Source organism: Nyctibius grandis, chromosome 6, assembly GCF_013368605.1.
Source record: "Nyctibius grandis isolate bNycGra1 chromosome 6, bNycGra1.pri, whole genome shotgun sequence".
Taxonomy (NCBI): domain Eukaryota; kingdom Metazoa; phylum Chordata; class Aves; order Nyctibiiformes; family Nyctibiidae; genus Nyctibius; species Nyctibius grandis.
The window spans coordinates 36,667,619-36,692,140 of NC_090663.1; positions in this window are offsets into that span (position 1 = coordinate 36,667,619).

The following is a 24,522-nucleotide window of genomic DNA, read 5'->3' on the forward strand; positions in this document are numbered from 1 at the left end:
TGGCTATGTCTTGTTCAGGAAAGACAGGCCACTAAGGAGAGGTGGTGGAGTTGCTCTTTATGTGAGTGAGCAGCTAGAATGTATTGAGTTCTGTCCAGGGGCGGATCAGGAGCAAGTTGAGAGTTTGTGGGTGCAAATTAAGGCGCAGGCTGGCAGGGGTGATACTGTTGTGGGTGTCTATTACAGGCCACCGGATCAGGATGAGGAGGGTGATGAGGCCTTCTACAGGCATCTGAGAGCAGTCTCGCAATTACAGGGCCTGGTTGTCATGGGGGATTTCAACTACCCTGATATTTGCTGGGAGGCCTACTCAGCCAGCCATCCTCAGTCCAGGAGGTTCCTCCAGTGCATTGACGATAACTTTCTGATGCAAAAGGTGGATGAGCCAACTAGGAGAGGAGCGCTGCTGGATCTTGTTCTCGCTAACAAGGAGGGTCTGGTTGAAGAGGTGAAGGTTGAGGGCAGCCTTGGTTGTAGTGACCATGAGATGGTGGAGTTCAGGATCTCATGTGGCAGGAACAGAATAACTAGCAGAATCACAACCCTGGACTTCAGGAGGGCCAACTTTGACCTTTTCAAGCAATTGCTAGGGGAAATCCCATGGGACAGGGTACTAGAAGGTAAGGGGGCCCAAGATAGTTGGTTAGCATTCAAGGACTGCTTCTTCTGAGCTCAAGATCAGAGCATCCCAGCAGGTGGGAAGTCAAGGAAGGGTATCAGGAGACCTGCATGGTTAAACAGGGAACTGCTGGGCAAACTCAAGTGGAAGAAGAGAGTGTATAGATCATGGAAGGAGGGGCTGGCCACTTGGGAGGAATAGAAGTCTGTTGTCAGAGGATGTAGGGAGGCAACTAGGAAAGCTAAGGCCTCCTTGGAATTAAACCTTGCAAGAGCGGTCAAGGACAACAGAAAGGCCTTCTTCAAATACATTGCAGGTAAAACCAACACTAGAGGCAATGTAGGCCCACTGATGAATGAGGTGGGTGCCCTGGAGACAGAGGATAGAAAGAAGGCAGAGTTACTGAATGCTTTCTTTGCCTCTGTCTATAGTGTTGGAGGCTGTCCTGAGGAGCCCCGGACCCCTGAGGCCCCAGAGGAAGTCAGGATAGAGGAGGAATCTGCCTTGATTGACGAGGTCTGGGTCAGGGAGCAATTAAGCAATCTGGACGTCCATAAATCCATGGGCCCTGATGGGATGCACCCGCGGGTGCTGAGGGAGCTGGCGGAAGTCATTGCTAGGCCACTCTCCATCATCTTTGCTAAGTCGTGGGCAACGGGAGAGGTGCCTGAGGACTGGAGGAAAGCGAATGTCACTCCAGTCTTCAAAAAGGGCAAGAAGAAGGACGCGGGTAACTATAGACCGGTCAGCCTCACCTCCATCCCCGGAAAGGTGGTGGAACAACTTGTCCTTGGTGCTGTCTCTAGGCACATCAAGGATAGGGGTATCATTAGGGGCAGTCAACATGGCTTCACCAAGGGGAAGTCATGCTTAACCAACCTGATAGCCTTTTATGAGGACATAGCCCCGTGGATAGATGATGGTAAAGCTGTGGATGTGGTCTATCTCGATTTCAGTAAAGCATTTGACGCACAGCATCCTCGCAGCTAAACTGGGGAAGTGTGGTCTGGATGATCGGGTAGTGAGGTGGATTGTGAACTGGCGGAAGGAAAGAAGCCAGAGAGTGGTGGTCAATGGGACAGAGTCCAGTTGGAGGCCTGTATCTAGTGGAGTCGCTCAAGGGTCGGTACTGGGACCAGTTCTATTCAATATATTCATTAATGACTTGGATGAGGGAATAGAGTGCACTGTCAGCAAGTTCGCTGATGACACAAAACTGGGAGGAGTGGCTGACACACGGGAAGGCTGCATAGCCATTCAGAGAGACCTAGACAGTCTGGAGAGTTGGGTGGGGAGAAATGTAATGAAATATAACAAGGGCAAGCATACAGTCCTGCATCTGGGCAAGAACAACCCCATGTACCTGTACAAGTTGGGGACAGACCTGTTGGAGACCTGCATAGGGGAAAGGGACGTGGGGGTCCTAGTGGACAGCAGGATGACCATGAGCCAGCAGTGTGCCCTTGTGGCCAAGAAGGCCAATGGCATCCTGGGCTGTATTAGAAGGGGTGTGGTCAGCAGGTCAAGAGAGGTTCTCCTCCCCCTCTACTCTGCCCTGGTGAGGCCGCATCTGGAGTATTGTGTCCAGTTCTGGGCCCCTCACTTCAAGAAGGACAGGGAACTGCTAGAGAGAGTCCAGCGCAGAGCCACGAAGATGATTAAGGGAGCGGAACATCTCCCTTATGAGGAGAGGCTGAGGGAGCTGGGTCTCTTTAGCTTGAAGAAGAGGAGACTGAGGGGTGACCTCATTAATGTTTATAAATATGTAAAGGGCAAGTGTCATGAGGATGGAGCCAGGCTCTTCTCAGTGACATCCATTGACAGGACAAGGGGCAATGGGTGCAAGGTGGAACACAGGAGGTTCCACAAAAATATGAGGAAAAACTTCTTTACGGTGAGGGTAACCGAACACTGGAACAGGCTGCCCAGAGAGGTAGTGGAGTCTCCTTCTCTGAAGACATTCAAAACCCGCCTGGATGCGTTCCTGTGTGATATGGTCTAGGTAATCCTGCTCCGGTAGGGGGATTGGACTAGATGATCTTTCGAGGTCACTTCCAATCCTTAACATTCTGTGATTCTGTGATTCTGTGATTCTGTGATTCTGTGATTCTGTGATAATTCTTTCCTGTAAATTACTTCTTTGGAAATGAGCAACTGCCTTTAGTTATTCCTTTTCTTATCATTGCAGACATCCAGTAATTTCCATAGACACAAGGATGAATGCCAAATATTAGATATGTATGGGAAAAAAAAAAATCAATCTGTTAAAAATTAATATGTTCTGGTAATTAGCCATTCACAAATCTTTATTGCTGAGGGAGATATTTTTTCCTTCCCTGATTAATGGTTATATAAATATTTAAATATATCCTTTTTTTAGCAAGAATTGTACCTAATCTGCTAAGATAATGTCATCCTGTATGAATAAAATATGTAGTCCCTCTTTTGAAATATTTTATGGTGTTTCTGACTTGTGTGGTTATTCTGGATTTCACTACATGAAGTATTCTATATTGCACTGTTGCAATATTTCGTAGGTCTTAGACAGCTTGTGAAAATACACTTTATTCTTTAAAAAGGCTATTAGCTGATGATTGTTTTCCTGCTGCACCTCACCAGCACAGCATAATTCAATCGTTCAGATGTCAGGACTCTTCCAGTTTTCGAATGACATCTTTATTTTCCTTGAACAGCAGACGTCACCAACATTTCAGCCAGAACAGCCTTCTGACCAAAATGTCAGTCATAGGTTTAACACTTCAGAGCTGGGGCCTGATAAGTATTGATCCCAATGATGGAAGGTCACCCAGTACTCTGCACCTCACTTGGCAGCTAGTTTTCAGAGCCTCTTGGGAAAACCAGAAGCAGCTTATTTTACTAGACTACTAGAAGATTATTTTACAAGAAGAGAGTTTTGACAGTCACAGGATTCAATCATGCTAAACCATATGCCAGTAATTTGTCACAGACTACATTGCCAGTGTCAGTGGAAGAGGTCAGCAGCAAAGCTCACCACAGGAAAAGATGCTCTGCATCAGGTACTGACCAACTGGAATACCTCCTTTAAGGTTTTTAACACACAATAACAGAACATCTGGCTGAATTTTTCAATTCATGAATGTTTTCTAGGCTATCTCAAGCTCTTTTCCTAATTCATTAGAGGGTATCTTTATTTGATACCCTCACTGTGCAGTGAGGTACATCCTGAAAGGAGCGTGAGCCTGCCCAACCAGTGTAGAGCTTTTTCTTCCACACTAAGTTGGAAGGCACACAGCTGAGGAAGATAGCTCAGAAAAACATACACATTTTGTTGTGTATGTAAGGGACTTTCCACACATCAGTCAAACTTCCTTTCCTTGAGTAATAACTTTTTAACAAAAATTAAAAGCTCCATTTAAAAAAATCCATTTTAAAAAAGGACTGAAAGCCATATGGAAATTTGAAATTAACTTTATGAAAAATAAAATGAATTTTATCGTCAAATCATGGTCTTTGTGAAGTTATGGCTGGGTAAGTTAATTAGCTCACTCTAAATCATTTGCCATTCATATTATAGTATATATTTTTGTTTAAAGTAGGTAGAAGAGCCTATAGTTATTATGTGATTTCTATAAATAAAGACAAAGGGAATATTTTTTTTTTTTGCAAGGCAAAGGTTGTTTTTGACATTTAATGCAAGTGTTTAGATTGTTCCTTTTAGCAGTATATTGTAGGTGAAATGAGATAATTTGGCACTGTCAAAGACTGCTTTTGACTCAAGACGTAGGATGAGGAATTTTGGAAGTAGACTCTCCTCTCTCTAGTTAGGAATAATTAAACATTATTTGAACTTGCATTTTTAACTGCTAAAAAGACCACTAACCCTTATAGATATTAGTCAGTTAAAAACTGTATTTGCTGGTAACAAACTGCTGAGTTTCATGTAGTGTATGAACGACAAATAGGGTAGATTTGCAAGACTTTTTTTATTTTTTTGGTGACATGGCTTCCTGTGATCCATATGAATCCATAAGCCTCGCGTTTCTTTTTACAACCTCTGCTAAAGCAACAAGACCTGATACAGCTGTGCACATTCTAGCATCAGCATGAGAATGGGGGGAAGAATAAATAGCCCTTGGCGAGATAGAGGATGGGATCTCCTCTGCCACTGGATTCATGCAGAAATGGAGTGGTCCAGGTTTCTATCTGATCCATGTGAAAAATCATCTGCAGGGAGATAAAGAAAGCAGCAGTCACAAAGCAGCTTCTAATGGGTGTACCCATCACATCATTTTCCATTTCCGTTTAGCTAGGCCTTTCTATCAGTTTGCTTTTAATATAAGGAGATCTCTATCTCAGGCCCACAGCAGCAGTTTGCTGTCATTCAAAGTACTGGAATTAAAATACAGTCCTTGACAATATGAACCCAGGAATAAATAAAGAAGAGGTCTATTCACAAAAGATGAAAGAAATATCAGAGTCAACATTTCCTACTCTGAATTAGAAAACATTTTGCAGGGACTGAACTGACCTTTCTGAATCACTGCCTCTGATAGCTCATCTGCCTTTAGGAAACAAAACTCCATGCCTTAGGGAAAACAGACACGGAATTTCTATTATTTCTAGAATAGTATAGTAAATTTGTATGAATATTGTAACAGAAAATTCTGACACTTTGTACACTCAAAATTGTTTAATCTCTGAGGACTGGAAGTAACAAACTGTGATCATGAAGAGGGACTTGGCCTGCTCCTCTGCAGAGCTGTACACAGGTCCCAGCAAAGCAGGGCAGTTGTGACCCTACTTTAATTCTTCCCCTCACAGAAGACATCTAGAAAGGGGTGTATGTGATGCTTTCAGCCAAAAACCTCAAAGAACATCTTTGCACCAGCAGAAAGTTGTACGTTCTCATCTATGTTCCTGAAAGGACAGGAGTGACATGAAGATAAATTTGTCCATCTGCATCACATGGTCACTACTTTCAGTATTATTCTCCCTAGAACTGAGAGTTGAGGCAAAGTGCTCTATTCTGGTCTGCAAAACTAGTTTATCACTGTTTAAGTGCCAGATTTCTGGAGCAACAAAATGTCTATGCAGCAAACAGTTCAGCACAACCGACAAAAATAACTGATATATTACTCACATGTAAATATTTGCACAATATTCAAATATACCATGCATGTGTACAGTTCCAAAAATCTGGCCCTGAAAACATCCGTATTTTAAGGAAACTTCTTCCAAATGTTCTAATGTAATTTCCAGGCAATATAAATGCTAACTATATTGGGCAACTTTCCCAGCCCTGGCGAAGAAAGAAGTGTTTCTTCAGTGAGCCTTCGTGGTTCCTTAACGTTGATTCCTTTTTCTCTCAAAGTCCAGAGTTCCCCTCTCTGCTCATCCCAGCTCATGATCTTCTTCTTGTCCACCTCAGCTGTGGAAGGGGAAACAGTTCCAAGAGCAGATATGTATTTCAGAAGTGATAGCATTTACTTTAACATACAGACTGGATTAGACACATCTGTATTTCCCTGAATTCAGAAGCTCCTGCATCCTTAAAGAAGTAAATGTATGATCTGTACTGCTTTGTCGTTTCTTAGGACAGCTGTGTGAAAAGACCTCATATGAGGAGGGAAGACAGGAGGGAGAAGGGAAAGATGCATAGGAGTGAAGGATTTGGACCACAAATCCATGGATGAGTGCATATGATTCAAATGCTAGTTGCTAGCATGAAGCTTTTCTTTGTCAAAGATTTTCTGGAATAGAAAAACCTCTTCAGTTTTAGGAGAATAGAGTAATTTTATAGAATTAGTGGACATTAACATGACATCATGAGCATTTTTGTTATCTTATTTTTTCTCATGTCCTATCTTCTGCTGAGTTCAACACAGATATTTGGGGTAACACAGTAAAGTCTGCTTTGCAGTAAAAATTGTAAAGTATCAGAAGGCACATATAAACACAATCTTCTGCTATTGTTATTGTTTGAACTCAAGTAGTGTTTAACGGCTACTAGCATTTTTAGTATCCTTGTTTTATTCTTTGCTGCAGAAACATCCTGAAAGGATTTATATTCAATGTAAGAATCACAGATGGCTATATAGGAATAAAAGATAAAATAAGCACAGAAAGAAAAGCAAACACAAGGTCACAAATGTTATCAAATATACATTCTGACAGTAACATAAGATTGTCCTTTTTGTCACTGTTTCTTCCATTGTCATACATGAGTAAACAAAAAGTTGTTCTGAATTAGTAATAGAACTTTCTTCATTAATGCAGAATTCGTGGTTATACGGTGGTGGGTAGCAGCTGGTCAGAGAAAGAAAACTACAACCCACTGCAGAGTCAACGAAATGAGGAAGGGAACTAAGGCTTAATAAAAAGTCTTGTAAAGGAATCCAAGTTGTTATATTAGCAGTTTAATTAATGCAAGGGTTCACATACGCCTTATCTCATCAGCAAAGCAGAAATAGCAGCTTTAAGGGATGAAATTGCTTATTTTGTTATTTATCTTTAATTAGGTTTTGCCACTGTTGTTTTCCTTCTTGTCCAGCTGTATGTTAGAATCACCAAAATATGCCAGAATTTTCTAAGCAACAGGGGAGCATCAGAATTGCTGCTTACTGCCCAAAATCCCAGACATAGCTCTACCTTCTTCTGTGTTCATGCCCCAAAATGGTCTAAACAATATTAATCCTCAGGTTCTTCTAAGCTTCACTTTTAGGACCCTCAGTCTTATTTAAAATTTTTCTGGGACATTGTCTTGATGTCGGAAACAGCCATTGTTCTTCTTGTGCAATAGTCTCACTAACTCTGAAAAGTGTGTGTTTTAAAAATGGCTTCACATGCCTATTTTTATTCAAACTCTAGGAAGGTTTTCACAGTTATCTTGTTAGTACGGCTGACTGAACTCCTTTTTAGTTGGCATAAATCTGTGCTTGGCTCTCTAAAGCCTTTTCTTAACTTTAAAAATCTTATTCTTCATTAAACACATTGTATTTGTAAATCTGTATTTAAAGCAACATTATCGTTTTATAACCTAAACGTAATGCAATAGCCCTAATTGATTAAAATCAAAAGCAATACGATAGAGATAGAAAGTTTATGGTCTGCTTTTACTGATACTCACTACCATTCAGAATCAAGTTCTCTTTTTTCAAACCTGAGATGTCCAAGACAACAGATCGACCTATAGACTCTACCCTGCGGTGTTTTGGGCTGGGTCATTTTTCAAAGTGTGCTCTTTCTGCCCCATGTACCATCCAAACAGATGTTCCACTGAAGTTTGAATGAAAGTTTGAATGACGGCCAGCTAGCTCGAAAACAAATAAGCAGTAGAGGTGAAGGGAATCAGGGGACAGAAGGCAGGAATATGGATAGAAGTGAATGAAGAACAGAAAGGAAAAGATTACACTTAACTAGATATGGGTGAATAAGTATAAGCAATGCTTAGGAAGAGACAAGGTACAAAATACTGCAAAGAAAATAAGAAAGTCACAGAAACTGAGGAAATCCTGCAAAAAATAAACAAACTACAGAAAAAAAAGAAAAAAGAAGGGAATGAAAGAATAAAAAAGGCAGAAAAAATGAAAAAACTATGCAAAAATACCTTCATATAAAGGTAGCAAAGGCATATCTTAAATCAGCTGTTTATTATTGTACCCCATGGGGATTGATTCTTTGGGTCTGAAGTATATCCACTAGTTATGTGGATATGTATTATAACTGTGATTTTACTAAACTTAATCCATATAATCCTAATTTAAACCGATACAGAATTCAGATGTATATTTGACTTAACTAATTCAAGATAAAATCACACCTTTTTTGTAAAAAATTACGTCTGTCTGTATACTCAGCAGAAGGACTATACATTGAAATAACTGAGAAGATGAAGCTATTGAGGGAACTGGAGCAAAAGATTGAACATGGATAAAATAATAACAAACATGAACTAGGAATGAAGAACTTTTTTCAGTAAAACATATTGTGGTGGCATTTCTCCAAGTAGCTCAAGACACTCAAGTGTAAATTGGCAGAATTGTTGTGAAATAAATGCTTACACTTTACATGTAAACTCAGTGAAGTGAAAGTAAGTAAATATAGTGCCTTTAAGTAATTTACAGAAAAATATACAAAGACTGAAGTGGTTAAACAATGTTTAAGTCTAGAGAAAGGACTAACTAAGCTAACTTGACTTATTTTAAGACATAATGTTTGTCTAAACTATAGTTAGTTCCAAATTAGTCTTGAAATATTTATGAACTGTATCATAACACACAGGGTGCATATACCCATGGGACTGAATCTTAGGTTTAGTAGAACAATGCATTCTGATTGGAAAGAAATGTATTTCCTCTTCTAAAACTTATTTATATCTTTTCTGGTCCAAAATATTAAATAATATTGTAATAGCTTCCACAAAATGAAAAAAACACAGGAAAGTATAGGTCTCTGCCAGGAATTCACAGTGTCTGGATCTCACCTCTCGTGTAACAAGAGGATACTTACCTTAGGGAAACTAATTTTCCCTTGTAAAATTGGGCTATAATTGTGAAAGCCAAAAATATAAAATAAGTGTGACAGTTCCCAGTAACTGAGGGAATTATAGAAAATCACATTGCCAGGATCAGACAGACATGGAGGCTACAGAATTTCACCTCCCCCCCGCCCCTGCACCGCTTCTTTTTATAGCTAGTAACTTAACTAAAATAGTACCATTATTCAGTAGTCCTAAGTAACAGCTTTTTCAAGTGGATTCTTCTAATCTAGAATGAACACCTTGATAACGTGTGTTAAACTCTGTTACTTAGGCACATAGGAGAGACACCAGGTGACCTGCCTTAAATACACTAATAGAAAACTAGATTTCTTTTGTTCTCTTTTAACAAAGGGCTGGCAATTTATTACATCTCCATAAAAAGAAAAAATATAGTGAAATGGATAGGGTTTTATTGAAAGACTTTTTAGAATACCATTGAATATTACATTATTATTGTATATTTGTATTCCTACATATTAATCAAAACCATATTTGCATGCTCTGTAATTAGGTTCACCACAAAAATAAAGCCTGCTTGATTTTTTTTTTAAACCTGACTTGTTCCATTGCCCCAGGATGTTTCACCATTCACCAAATATCTTATGAAAGGCACTGGTGTATAGAATAATTAAAAAGTGATAGTAAAAACTTTTAAGTGATTGAACCCAGACAGAACATTAGTGGACATATATGAACACCTAGTTCAAGGACAGATTTGTAAAGCATCTTCCCTTTTAAACAGTAACTGGACTGTACAATCACAGTGATTGCACCAGCTTGCTATTTGCCCTAGGAAAGCTAGGACCTTCAGCTCTCTAAATGTTCATTCTTTGAGAAAGACAGAATCATTAAGAGGACTTGAGTTGGGAAGGCAGGAATCCAGCCATAAATTCAGGTACCTATCATCTCAAAAGAAATAATAGGACTTACAAATGATGTTACTAATAAATAAAGACCCTGTCTGTTTTTCAAAAGATGAAAAAATGTAGCAGTCGCCCTATGGTTCCAAGCTAATATTTAAATATACATCACATATCCTCCTTCTGTGACAGGCATAATTTAAAACAAATACAGAACTCTTCTTGTAAGGCATTACCTTATGCTAGTAAAGCAGAAATCTTATTAATTAAATCTCAATTTAGGAGAAAATTGCTAAAACCTGTAAAAATATAAACTCCACAACCGGTATTTACACAGATCCCAGAATTAAAAATAACTGCCTTTCGATTTAATTACTTTGGCTATTACTTTGTTAGACTTTCTGCACATTTCTAAAATGTCAATATCACAGGTAGACAACATAGATTGCAAGACATGATTGTCAGATTTGGCAGTCACTTCATCCATTCTGCTTTCCCTTGTCATTAACCTAATCCTGAGATTATCTTGGAGAAATATAGACCAGTATTTCTTGTGACTTTGTTAATGAATTTTCATGGAAAGGGATCAGCTGCTTTATTGTCAAAAGGACTATAAATTTAGATTGTCAAAAAAAACTTTGTCGTTACTTGTGCGATGTTATTCTGAAATAAAACTATATTCAACAATAATAATTGGAATGAAAATTAAATCAAAAATTCTTTTCCAGTCTGAAAAGACTAGTTTATTAGGAACATATTATCTAACTTTCCTTTAACATTTTTTTTTTAAGTAAAATGTTAGTTTGCTATATGTTTTTTATTAATTTGAAGAAATATGAAGAAAAATATTAGAATAATATTATTATGTTTTGTTTGAATCATAATTTATTATTAGAAACCAACAATTTAATGTTTAATATTCTTGAATTATAATGCGTAATTAAAAACATTCTATTAAAAATGTTCTAGGTAGTTTTTCAGCTATATATTGTGGCTTTTGGTTTTAAGACAGGAAATATTCCAATATGGGAGCTTGGAAGCTGTTTTCAACTTTTTTTCTTATTAGATAATATTTTTAAAGTAAGTTTGGTCACTAGTGATGCTTCTTTATTATGGTTTTTTTTCAGACTCACTTAAGATCAAAGGATTAGCTACTACTAGATTTTCTAGAAATAAAATCTACTCTGCTATGCAAATGCCTTTCAGCAATTCAGTTCAAAATATTGAGTCAAATGCCACAAATTGGTGTCAAAACTTTACATCTTATCATTTGCTTGTTAATAAGCCCATACAGACAGCAAGTGATAGTCTAAAAATTAATAATTCACTTTTTTCCTTCGCTTAATAATTCACTTCGTCTTCACTATAGACAGTACTTAATGTTTTCTTGAAATGTAAAGAGATTAAATAAATAAAGGATTTAAACAAACACGTCTAAGGCAAATACAGAGACTGAAACATTGTTCTAGACCATATGTTTAAACTACATGAACGTGTTTCTGCAAACTTTCTTTTTCAAGACTGATGTCAGGATGAGAGGAAGAGACAAAAGGAATATTATTTGCAATCTTTTTAATTTCCTTCTGGTGGAAGCTGGAACTACAGAATTAACTTACCTACCTGACTCTTACGTGATTAAACGATGCTCAAGGAACATTCCTGATCAGGCCTTGTCCAGAACACTTTTTTAGGATTTCATAGCATTTTATGGAGTTTCATCAAAGTATTCCTGAGAGTTGTGCTCTCAGAAGCTAGTGCTTAACTGGACTTTAGCTTTAAATTAGCTAGAGGCCTTTAGGCACAAAACTAACTATTTTAATGGTATTTTTGATGATCAAGAGCAAGTTAAACTTGTCATTCAGACAAAGTCCCCCTAGTGACCAGAATTAACTTTATGGCATTAAAAAAAGGCATTATAAACCCATTTATTACACTCAGAGTTTCTCTTCTCAAGTATCTTTCATAAATAGTAACACAGAGCAAAGAGCTTGTACAAAAGGAACTGATCCAAAGAAGGAGACATTTTTGCAACTAATGAGAATCGAAGGCACCAGTTAAGTCTAGGAAACCATCACATGGTGCAAAACTGTCCTTTTAAGCAGGAATAAAAGTGTATCAAGTTATTTCACTCTAATATTATAATTTTCCTGTCCCCCTGATAATATTTTCATTAAAATTCAGGCTTACACTCTTCTACATTTGTGCAGGGTGTAAGTGTTTTACATTGACCTTGTTAGTTTTCTGGAATTTGACTGGTTGGCTCTGCTACCTTTTCCTTCCACCACCCTGACAAAATTTAAAAAGGAATAAGATTGCCAGCCTACTAAAATACAGAAATTCTAAAAGGTTAATGCGGTACAGCAAGTGCATAATATATTGCACATGAAAAGTTTAATGTCTTGTTCAGAGAGCAAGAATTGTAACAAGGATAAAGAATGACAGAAAATTAATCAGTCCTTATGATAGTGCTCGTAATAAGAACAGAAAGCATTACTGAAAACATAATGCTTTTGAAGTCCACAGTTAAAACTGCAATGCAGAGCTTCTCCTTGAATTGTGAAAGAGAATGTTTATTATCAAATGAAAACTGGTAGGTGCAAGAGAAACCAAAGCCCAGGAAACATTCAGTGCTTTGATAATTATTCGTTATAAATTATTAAACATTCTAAGAACTTGGCTTATGTGGCTAAAATGTGTTTTTTAAAGACACTTATCCTTTAGGTAGGTTTTATGACAGCTAATCATTAACAAAATCTCTGTGTCTTACTCTGAAGAACCAGATAATAACCATTTTCAAGGAGAAAAGTAGAGTAAATGATAGAATTTTCTGTCATTGTTTCTAAATTTGACTACAAGCAGATGCTGGTGTGAAGCCTATATATAAAAAAATGGCAAAAATATGACGTTTTATGGTATGAACAGAATGTCAGCATTGCTTCAAAAGGATCTTTTATGCCTGGTCAAAGTATTTAGTAGTAGTCTCATCTCAAAACAGTGTTTGTTCTCTCTAACCTGAAGGCAGAATACACTACCAAAACTTTACTATCTCATTCTTTTTTCTTCAGCCTTAGTTCCTAAGTTGTCAAGTCTAAAACTGGAAACTACTAGCAACAGTAAGAGAAGAAGGCTGTATCTTTTCTGACTCATTAATTGAACTGAACTTTCTGTAAAAGGAAGCAACTTATTTGTGCCCAAATTCAGTGGAAAACCACAGTCCATACAAAAAATTTAGTCACTGGTTTGGTTCAGCCATTAATAAACTTTGTCAAATACTTCCATGGTAACTGCTTATGGCAATCTACTCCCAGTGGAGAAGTGATACTCCATTCAAGGGTGAATATTCCTTTCAGCTTGTCGCTTCTGAACATCACTAAGCTGCAATCAGTTTAACTGTGGGCTCTCAGGCTCTCACATTAAGTGGCTGACAGAGGGAATAGTTTACTTGCTACTTGGCCATAAAAGAAAAGAAAAAAGCAAAAGGTCTATGTTATTGGGTTATTTGTCTACATCTGCTTTAGTGAACAGTTCAGTTGGTGGTGAGGTTCTGACTTAAAGAGTACCTATTTCATCTTTTTTTTCCCCCTCAACTTCAGATGAATCCTAGTTGTGTCCCGTGGACCGAATGCCCATTTGCAACTGGACTGCATCAGCTAGACACTACAAACACGTCTTCTATTTTAATTTCATCAAAAAAGAATCCAGTTCATGCACTCCAAGGCCACTCTAACATATTAATATTGTTCCAGTTCCATCTTCAGAACAGAACCTACAGCAGAACTAACTGGAAAGATCATCTTGTTACTCACCAAATAATGGAAGGTGTTTAAAATTCGGTTTCCATCAGTTAATCTGATAATAGATACAGCTGCTCTGTGCCAATTTTAATATACTAATATATTTAAGGACTCAGGTGCTAAAAAGAAAGTAATTATTTTGATCTTTGCACTCTAGCATCTTAACAAATCAGACTAAGGCAATTTTGAAATTAAGCCTGTTCAATTAAGAATGGCAAAAATCGGATAGTTTCATATACAAAATGATACACATGTCAATAGTCATTGAGGGGACATTTTTCTGATGAAGATTATGTGAAATGAGTGTGTAAATAATTCCATAAGAATTTTAATATAAAAATAGTTGTTTAAGTTTTATGTATTTATTATTATTTTAATTATTTAAATAATGCAGTATGAACTAGCAAGAATTTATTTAGCTTCTGCAGAAAAAAAGTTATATCAGTTTTATCCACCTCTTGCCTGCACATACTGAAGAAAAGATCAAAATAAATATTGAGTGACCAGAGTTCTGATTAAAGTTTCTTTCAGCCTGCTAATTGGAGGGTTAAAGAATACCTTTAAATAAAGAATGAAGAAAAATGATAGCACTTTCACAGCTCTGGCCTTGAGTGGAAAAAGGATAGAATTACCAAAGCGGAAATAAGAAATCAGAACAAATGTAATTTCCCTGTCTTGCCTCTCAACTCCTATTGCAAAACCACTTTAGCTGCCTTGAGGCAAGTGAGAAGATCCAAGCAATTAACTGTCCCTTCAAGAGACAAGGGAAGGCAGAATCTCTTGATGAGTAAAACTGAAGAAGCAAGTTCCTCTAAATTTGAAGTTTTAAGCAACTCTAGTTTAAAGCTGTAAACAAGGTTGAATATTGCCCTTGTCATATATGCTTGCTAGCATTTAGAAAAGCCAAATCTGATCTCTGGATTTAAGAGTCTTAAGCTCTGCTGAAGATAACCAAATCAGAAACTGTCTAGTCAAAATAGCACATACATAAACCTTGCTGTGTCTTTGTAAATGGGATTATGAAATCTATCCTGCTTTCCAAGTCTATGTAACTTTCTTTAATTGCCTATGTATCTTCTTTATACAGTTTTACCAAAAAATCTAGATAGAGAGTTTCTAGAGCAATTTTGACTCTTTGTTGAAAGTCAAAATTTCTAGTAGCTTACTGTGTCATTTTAGGCAGAAAAGGGCCTGATGCATGCTAGGGATGCCACTGGTACTTAATGACTCATGATATGGAAGAGCTACTGTATTGGCCACACAATGTAAACAACTCCTATAATGGAAGTAAAATGCTGATATGATCCACTAACAAATGAGGATCACTTTTAATGCTCTGTGGATCTGTAATATGTTGAACAAAAGCAAAAAACAGGTGAATTATGTCTTCAAATTGCAAGTTATATATGCAAAACTCCAAGATTCAAGAATGGAAAAGAGCTATAGTCCCTATATTTGATGAACAAATTGAGGTATAAACATGGGAAGAGTTAAATTTGTATAAAATTCTCTTTGCAGCATGGCTGCAGCGATATCTTGCAGTCACTGCAGCTACCCACATACACTTTGAGTAGTTTGGAAAAGGAAATGTATTGAATTAAGATAAAGTAGCCATTGGATACTATCATCTGAAGGATATGACTTGGTTGCATATGTATCCCCTGAGTATCTGCCTAGTGTTCACTTCAAAAACCTGAGAGTAGGAGAGAGGGATCTTTTATCTGTCCTACACCTGTTCTTTACATTGTAATAATAGTGTCCTCAGGTCCTGTGTGTCTCTGGTTTCTGTTCACAGATGCTTTAGTGCTGTTGGAAGAACTTTTGAGAGATGAATGACTCAAAACAGTCTGAGAGAGAGACTGGAGTTAGACTCTGGAGTGAACAGAAACCCCTTCCTCAAACCCCATGTTGCTTAAGTGACTAACTAGGGAGCAGGCTGGCTTTTTTGTGAATTCACAGAGGTCCAGTTCTGCCCGTGAGGTTTTGTCCTTCTCTTAGGACACCAGGTTGCAAGACATATAAAAGTCACCCATTTGTAGATATAGCATTTATAAGTATGAATAAGGAAACTTTCCTATAAAGATTTATAGGAAAATACATTTAAGAACCTCAGAGATTCACCATAAGGGCTTCAGATAGAAGCATGTTCGAGAAACTGATGATTACTTAGACCAATTAGTGCTGCTGAAGGCAAAAAAAAAAACCAAACAAACAAACTAGCAGAAGGCATATAAGAATTTATATGCATACATAAATGTTCATCAGTCAGGACTTTAATTAGTCAGGGCAAAGTGGGCACATTGCACTAAGTAGCAGTGTTACTGCAAGAAAAATGTGAATACAGACCAGTCTACAACTCCTTGCCACTCCCTCATCCCCAAAACCCCTTCTTTCACTTTCTTCAAAAATTTATATTCTCTACTGTTATTTTATGTTACTATTTCGGTTGGACACTATGCTCCATTTCCAAGGTGAAATTCTATTTAGAAAATAAACGTAGGAACAAAGCACAGCATTTTGTGGTTCACAGATCGCTGGACATACATTTTGAATCTCCAATAGCCAGTCACAAATCTGGCAAAAATTTAAAAGGAAATACAGCTTAATGAGACAGATGATATGAAAATATATATAATTGATTTTGATGAGATTTGAGGATAATAGTTGATTTCTGCCTTAGAAATATACATTTTTAATGAAAATCAATATAATTTTAAAATCATAATTAGAAAAAATATTCCCATAAAAGAAGTGTTCAGTCTTTAAACAGTAGAATTATGTTAAAATTATTTGATACTATCTTAAACTTTTAAGTTTTTTTATTCTCAATTTCTCTTGTACCATATGTAAAACTATAACTGAAACTTTATTAGCACAGTCAGGTTATATATGCATTATGAGCTTTAATGTGATCAGAGTAACAGAGTTTTGACTTTCTGTAACAAATGGAGTTCAAATAGCAAAACATAACCAACAGCAACCAATGGGTTATATATGCTTACCATTGTCAAGTTCTCTTTTCTTAGAGCCCTAAACAAAAATGTGAATACTGGAATTTGTAATTGTGTCTTGAACTTCATTAATCTCAATGACTTCTTTAGAATGTGTATGAAGTCAATTGGAGGCATTGAAAAAAAAAAAGAAACCCTGTTTCTGTTCTGAAGCTTCCTGCAGTTTCACCAAATGACACCCTCCTTTCCTTTCAAACAAACATGTCATGTGTTCTTAACTACAAGCAGGATATTTCATTTTAACACTGTTCTCTAACAATGGAGCTTCTGCTGATCTTTGAGTGAAAAGCCAATTTGTAATGGAGACTTCCCAGGCTTTTAACATTTACATCATCAGAATGCTTACAGATTTAGAATTTTAAATTTTTTTTTGAATAGGGATAATTTATTGATCTTATGATTAACTAAAAAGAATATTTTCTTATTTTCTTTTTGTTATTTATAATTTTTGAATCCCAATTTTGTGTTGCAAAACTGTCACGGTTTAAAGCTGGGCTGGCTATTAAACCGGTGGCAGACGCTCTCTATTAACCCTCCCCTTCACCCCAGAAGGGAAAGGGAAAGGGAAAAGGGAGAGAGACTTCCAGGTTGGAAAGTTAAAATAGTTTTAATAAACTATAATAATGAAAAAGTGTATAATAATAATAATGGAAATATTAAATATATCCAAATATATACAAAACTGAGATCGAGCTCACTCGATGTCGGTCACGTGAGCACCGGCACTGCAGGGCAGGCTCCGGTAAGCCCAGGCTGGGCCCAGCGATGGTTGAGAACTGGATTCAGGGATGCACGGATCAGGATCAGGTAGCAGCAGGAAAACAGACAGAGTCGTCTTTGGACACTGGCCATAGCAGAAGAGTGCAAGACCCTCGTGATCCCCCCGCTTTATACTGAGAATGACGTGTATGGGATGGAATACCTTCATTGGTCAATTTTGGGTCACCTGTCCTGTCCGCTCTTCCCTGGAGGTGCGACCCTTCTGCAGCTTTTCACTCATAATTAGTGAGGAATTTAGCAGTGACCTTGATTTCTCTAAGAATAAGTAAGTACAACAAGAGTCTTTCTGTATAACATCCCTACCGGTGCCTCAGTGATAACTACAAACATCTAGTGTTATCGGTCCTAGAAGCAGACACTGTCTGCAAAACATGCAGTTACTTAGAAAAAACTTAGCTGAAAGTAAAAATCACTGAAAGGAAAATTGGTCTGTTTTAGGCCAAACCAGGACAAAACCAAAGCAAATTATACTGAATTACAAAACCTCTATCTGTAATGCAAAATCTTATATTATGATGAAATTGGACAGCTACTGGAGTGGAGAATGACACAGTTCAATCATAATTAATGCACTGAGCCAGTCTATTATAGTGTCTAGATTAATGACATAGTCTTGGAGAAAGTACTTTTCATTCTGAACTAAAGAGAAGTAACAGCAAAAAGTAGTATCTTATTTGAAAGGAACTTTTACGAGAAAATGAAGGCTCCAGAGGCAATTGGAGGACACCTAAATTCCAAAAATTCTGAGGGATAAAGAAAAAAAGGGTCAGACAAAAGGGCAAGGATAACAATAGGCTTTTCTTATTAAAAATCCTTAGAAATGTGGATCATAGAAGAGAATAGGCTGGAAGGGACGTCTGGAGGTCATCTGGTCTAACACCCTGCTCATGAAGGACTATTTGCGAAGTTTGACTGGGTTGCTCAGAGCCTTGGCCCATTTGGTATTGAGTACCTCCAAGGAGGGGCATGGCACAACCTCTCTGGGCACTTGGTCCAGGGCTTGACTCTACTCACAGTGCAGCCGCTCTGACAGGGACAGACTCTTCTCGCAGATGCAGAACCTGAGAATAAGAGGCAACAGTCACAAATTGCAATAGGGAGGTCTGAATAGAAGTGAAAAAAAAAGATAGTATACATATTTCCTAACTCAATCTCATAGCTCATGCATATCTTTTGAATGATAATCAGAAACAAAATTTACCAGTGATGCTTAGGAGACTCAGACTGCTTTGTAAATTTAAATTCAATACGTGGGCACAGTTGGAAATTAGAGTGTCTTCAAATAATCTTCTCAGTGTCTGTGGTTCTGTTACAGGACCACAGACAGGAGTATGCTGAGCTCTGGCTCAACAAACTCTGGTTTACAAAATACCTCTTCAGCTTCCTGCTGCACTTGATCCAAGGGACTGGCTTTCAACTGATTTAAGATCATACAACAAATGGTGCCTTGTGTAATATTCCTCAGGGCTTCTCAGCACTTTCACAGCATCACGGAAATTCAAGCGTTCCATTTCAATGTGAACGTACAAAAATAATTCTGAAAGAAGAAAGAGAGATTATCACCTGTCTTGACAAGAAAAAATAATAATAATAAAATATTAATTAATATATTTATTATACTATTATATTTATCGTAGTATTATGTATAGCAATTTAATCATTGTTACTTTAGCGATATTTCAATAAAATATGTTAAACTTCTATACAGTTCTGGGTTTACTTTGTGAAACAAAAAGGAAATATTAAAGATCAATTTAATGGAATTATATTTTTTCTTTTGTGTGTGACACAAATGGCATGGAACAATAGAAAACTCCTAATCTCTCTTGTATATAAGTGTCTGTTCTAGATGTGAAGTAATCAGCTTCTTTAAAAGAATATAGGCAGTAGTACTAAAACACTTTTACTTCACACTAGAATGAAATGCTGTTAAACCCACATGCCTCTGCCAAACCTGAGCAGGCTTGGGTTTTTTTCATCTTTTTTTTCTCCCCAAATCTGGCTGTATTCTGCATTCTGTGTGTTTTTACTCCTGCTGCTTTGTTTTCCCACTTGTCTCTATCTTTTACAACCCCCTTCATTTTGCCTGTTAAAATGATCAGCATTTTCACAGAATCACAGCATGTTAGGGATTGGAAGGGACCTCGAAAGAACATCTAGTCCAATCCCCCTGCCGGGGCAGGATTACCTAGATCATGTCACACAGGAATGCATCCAGGCAGGTTTTGAATGTCTCCAGAGAAGGAGACTCCACTACCTCTCTGGGCAGCCTGTTCCAGTGTTCAGTCACCCTCACCGTAAAGAAGTTTTTCCTCATATTTATGTGGAACCTCCTGCGTTCCAGCTTGCACTCATTGCCCCTTGTCCTGTCAAGGGATGTCACTGAGAAGAGCCTGGCTCCATCCTCATGACACTTGCCCTTTACATATTTAGAAACATTAATGAGGTCACCCCTCAGTCTCCTCTTCTTCAAGCTAAAGAGACCCAGCTCCATTAGCCTCTCCTCATAAGGGAGATGTTCCACTCCCTTAATCATCTTTGTGGCTCTGCGCTGGACTCTCTCTAGCAGTTCCCTGTCCTTCTTGAACCGAGGGGCCCAGAACTGGACACAATACTCCAGATGCGGCCTCAGCAGGGCAGAGTAGAGGGGGAGGAGAACCTCTCTTGACCTACTAACCACACCCCTTCTAATACAGCCCAGGATGCCATTGGCCTTCTTGGCCACAAGGGCACACTGCTGGCTCATGGTCATCCTGCTGTCCACTAGGACCCCCACGTCCCTTTCCCCTATGCTGCTCTCCAACAGGTCTGTCCCCAACTTGTACTGGTACATGGGGTTGTTCTTGCCCAGATTCAGGACTCTACACTTGCCCTTGTTATATTTCATTAAATTTCTCCCCACCCAACTCTCCAGCCTGTCCAGGTCTCTCTGAATGGCTGCGCAGTCTTCTGGTATGTCAGCTACTCCTCCCAGTTTGGTGTCATCAGCGAACTTGCTGACAGTGCACTCTATTCCCTCATCCAAGTCATTAATGAATATATTGAATAGAACTGGTCCCAGTACCGACCCTTGAGCGACTCCACTAGATACAGGCCTCCAACTGGACTCTCTCCCATTGACCACCACTCTCTGGCTTCTTTCCTTCCGCCAGTTCACAATCCACCTCACTACCCGATCATCCAGACCACACTTCCTCAGTTTAGCTGCGAGGATGCTGTGGGAGACCGTGTCAAAAGCTTTACTGAAATCGAGGTAGACCACATCCACTGCTTTACCATCATCTATCCACCAGGTTATGTCCTCATAAAAGGCTATCAAGTTGGTTAAGCATGACTTCCCCTTGGTGAAGCCATGTTGACTGCCCCTAATGATCCCCCTATCCTTGATGTGCCTAGAGACAGCACCAAGAACAAGTTGTTCCATCACCTTTCCGGGGATGGAGGTGAGGCTGACCGGTCTATAGTTACCCGCGTCCTTCTTCTTGCCCTTTTTGAAGACTGGAGTGACATTTGCTTTCCTCCAGTCCTCAGGCACCTCTCCCGTTGCCCACGACTTAGCAAAGATGATGGAGAGGGGCCTAGCAATGACTTCTGCCAGCTCCCTCAGCACCCGCGGGTGCATCCCATCAGGGCCCATGGATTTATGGATGCACAGATTGCTTAATTGGTCCCTGACCCAGCCCTCATCAACCAAGACAGATTCCTCCTCTATCCTGACTTCCTCTGGGGCCTCAGGGGTCCGGGGCTCCTCAGGACAGCCTCCAACAGTATAGACAGAGGCAAAGAAGGCATTCAGTAACTCCGTCTTCTTTTTATCCTCTGTCTCCAGGGCACCCACCTCATTCATCAGTGGGCCTACATTGCCTCTAGTGTTGGCTTTACCTGCAATGTATTTGAAGAAGCCCTTTCTGTTGTCCTTGACCTCTCTTGCAAGGTTTAATTCCAAGGAGGCCTTAGCTTTCCTAGTTGCCTCCCTACATCCTCTGATAACAGACTTATATTCCTCCCAAGTGGCCAGCCCCTCCTTCCATGATCTATACACTCTCTTCTTCCACTTGAGTTTGCCCAGCAGTTCCCTGTTTAACCATGCAGGTCTCCTGATACCCTTCCTTGACTTCCCACCTGCTGGGATGCTCTGATCTTGAGCTCAGAAGAAGCAGTCCTTGAATGCTAACCAACTATCTTGGGCCCCCTTACCTTCTAGTACCCTGTCCCATGGGATTTCCCCTAGCAATTGCTTGAAAAGGCCAAAGTTAGCCCTCCTGAAGTCCAGGGTTGTGATTTTGCTAGCTATTCTGTTCCTGCCACATGAGATCCTGAACTCCACTATCTCATGGTCACTACAACCAAGGCTGCCCTCAACCTTCATCGCTTCAACCAGACCCTCCTTGTTAGTGAGGAACAGGATCCAGCAACGCTCCTCTGGTTTAAAACTGGTTTTAATAACCAGTGTTGATACTGAAATGTTATCTTGGGATTTCTAGCTCAGGTACCACTGAGATTAATGAGATAAAAGTGAGCCTGTTGCATGAGACTGACTGTTATACACCATTTGTATTTGCAAGCTCCACATGAATGAAAGTATTAAAAAGTAAGGTATTCTGGGCATTCTGAACAGATTCTGTGGTCAACATAAATATATCTTTGGAACATATTTTTGTCACTTGCCTTAGCTCTCGTCTACCTGATGGCTCACAGAATCGTAAACTAATAAACAACATCTGTAGAATGACAAAAATCTCAATGATTGACTGACTCTCTCTTAGAAATACTGTTATCTCTATGCAGTGGAGCCACAAAACGACCATTACAACCTGACAAGTTAGCACACATATTTTAGATTCTCTTTCCTGCCCTTATTTTTTCACTGTTTGTCTCCAGAAATCAATTTAGGTCTAGAATTTTTGAGTAAATAATCCATTTCCCTAGTTATGAGAAGACTCTCTTCATTAGGTTGCTGAGGAGCCAGATGGTTTTCTGCTCTCATTTCCTAGGATCTGCTAGAGTCCTTGCCCTAAAGATTAAATGTTACTTCAGACCCCTACTTTTTGAAGTATTCTTTCTAATATTCTACTCAGCCGCTCACTCTATGTTCTTGTATCTATAAGGACTATGCATCTATAATTCCTTTCAAAAAGTTATAGTGTTATATATAACTTTTTTTTTTTAATTTTGCAAAACTATGTGCTGTGTTATTTATGACCAGCAATGTTAACTGCTAGTTTCTAGTGAAATTTGCTCTGGTGTGACAAGTTCTATTTTCACAAAATATATTTTCCCAAGGTAACTAATAGACTTTCATTTAAATTCTTGGGTAGATCTTGGGGGAGCAAAGTACCACAGTCACGTTTTTCATTGAAATAAAACTTTTTGCTGTATATACGTTTAAGTTCATTGCCATTTAATATTCTTAGAAAGAACTAACTCAATTTTAGCCACATTTCTCCTATTGACACTAATGGGAGCTGTGCAGATACTAAAGTTTACAACCCACTAAACACCCAGAGGAAAATGTAAAACACTTTTGCTTCCTACTCCTACACCCTAATTCAGTAAAATTTGCTGAACTTTCGCTGTGCTGATGTCAGTGGGAGTTTTGCCACCGGTGTCAAAGGGGGATGAATTTTATTCGGCATATCAATTACCTTTATAGAAACAGTTTCTATGTTTTTTGGTAAATTGTTTAGTTCCTTGGAAAGAAACAAACGGGACACACAGACTTTGGGCCAGGTGGGCCATGAGCTAACCCAGCTGTATGAAGGCAAACTCAGCCTTGCTTCTTTGGACAGAAAAGTTTCAACATTGGCATGTGCTTACCTGTCTGAAGGTGCAGTGAGCCCACTGCATGACATGGGTGAAAACAGAGACATCCATGGTCATACGGGACTTAAATACCCATTGCTTCCAGCGTGCTACATTATGGCTTCCAGTTACAGCCCCTGAGAGGGGGCTGCTGTGCATTTCCCAGTAGAGGAAATGCCCCCTTTTATTGTCCTTCCTTTGTGGAGTGGTTACACCCCACAAATTGGCACAATCTTATTTTCATCCTAAATGCTCAGCAGTGCTTGCTCATCAAAAGAAGATGCTCTTCTATATTTTTAAAGGGTTTTATTTTCATTTGCTTTTTCAATATGTCGGTCATGCTCTTTCTTGTCTCCCATTGAAAGGTATTTGCATTCAGCTGCATGGGAAGGGCAATACGTTCTCATGCATGCCTGAGATTTTGTCTGTTTGTCGATATTAGCAATAATATCCTACCAAGTTGAAAGAATGAAACAATTATTTTTCCATCTTGACTTTACATGAAGCCAGCCAAGTAGAGAGGAGTTGAAGGAGTAGAGTTACTGTTATGGTTTATTCACTAGAAGGACTTAAGCCATTTTTGTTGTCATAGGAGTATTATAATTGAAGACTAGAAAATAATTCCTGTTCAAATAAATCACTCAAAGCCTCAGAAGTAGATACATTTTAGCATAAGGAAGCACTCATTTGTAAAATAAAGAAGACTGTCATAAAACATACATATTAAAATGAGTGTATTATCATAGTTTTGAACACAAAAATACGTCCTTTATGTCCTTTAAAAAGACTTGTTCATCCATCAATATATAATGAGGTACATTGACAGAGCCAATTAAATTTTAGAGTTATGTAAGGAAAATATTACATGACAGATAGCCTGCTCAGATACTGGCATGAAAGATTTCTCTCTTTTCCTTGACCAATTATAACAATAGCTCCTAAATCATTCTCTCAGTTTGTCTTTGTACACAGATGACTTATAGGTAACCAGTGAAATCCAAAGGTTAGAGATTAGATCAATCCCAAATAAAATCATAAAATCTAATGAAAAAAAAATGAATTTCACATAGTATTATTTTGATTTTCCTGGAATACATTTAATGTTGTTTGATTTTGGAGAGGGTGTAAACAGAAA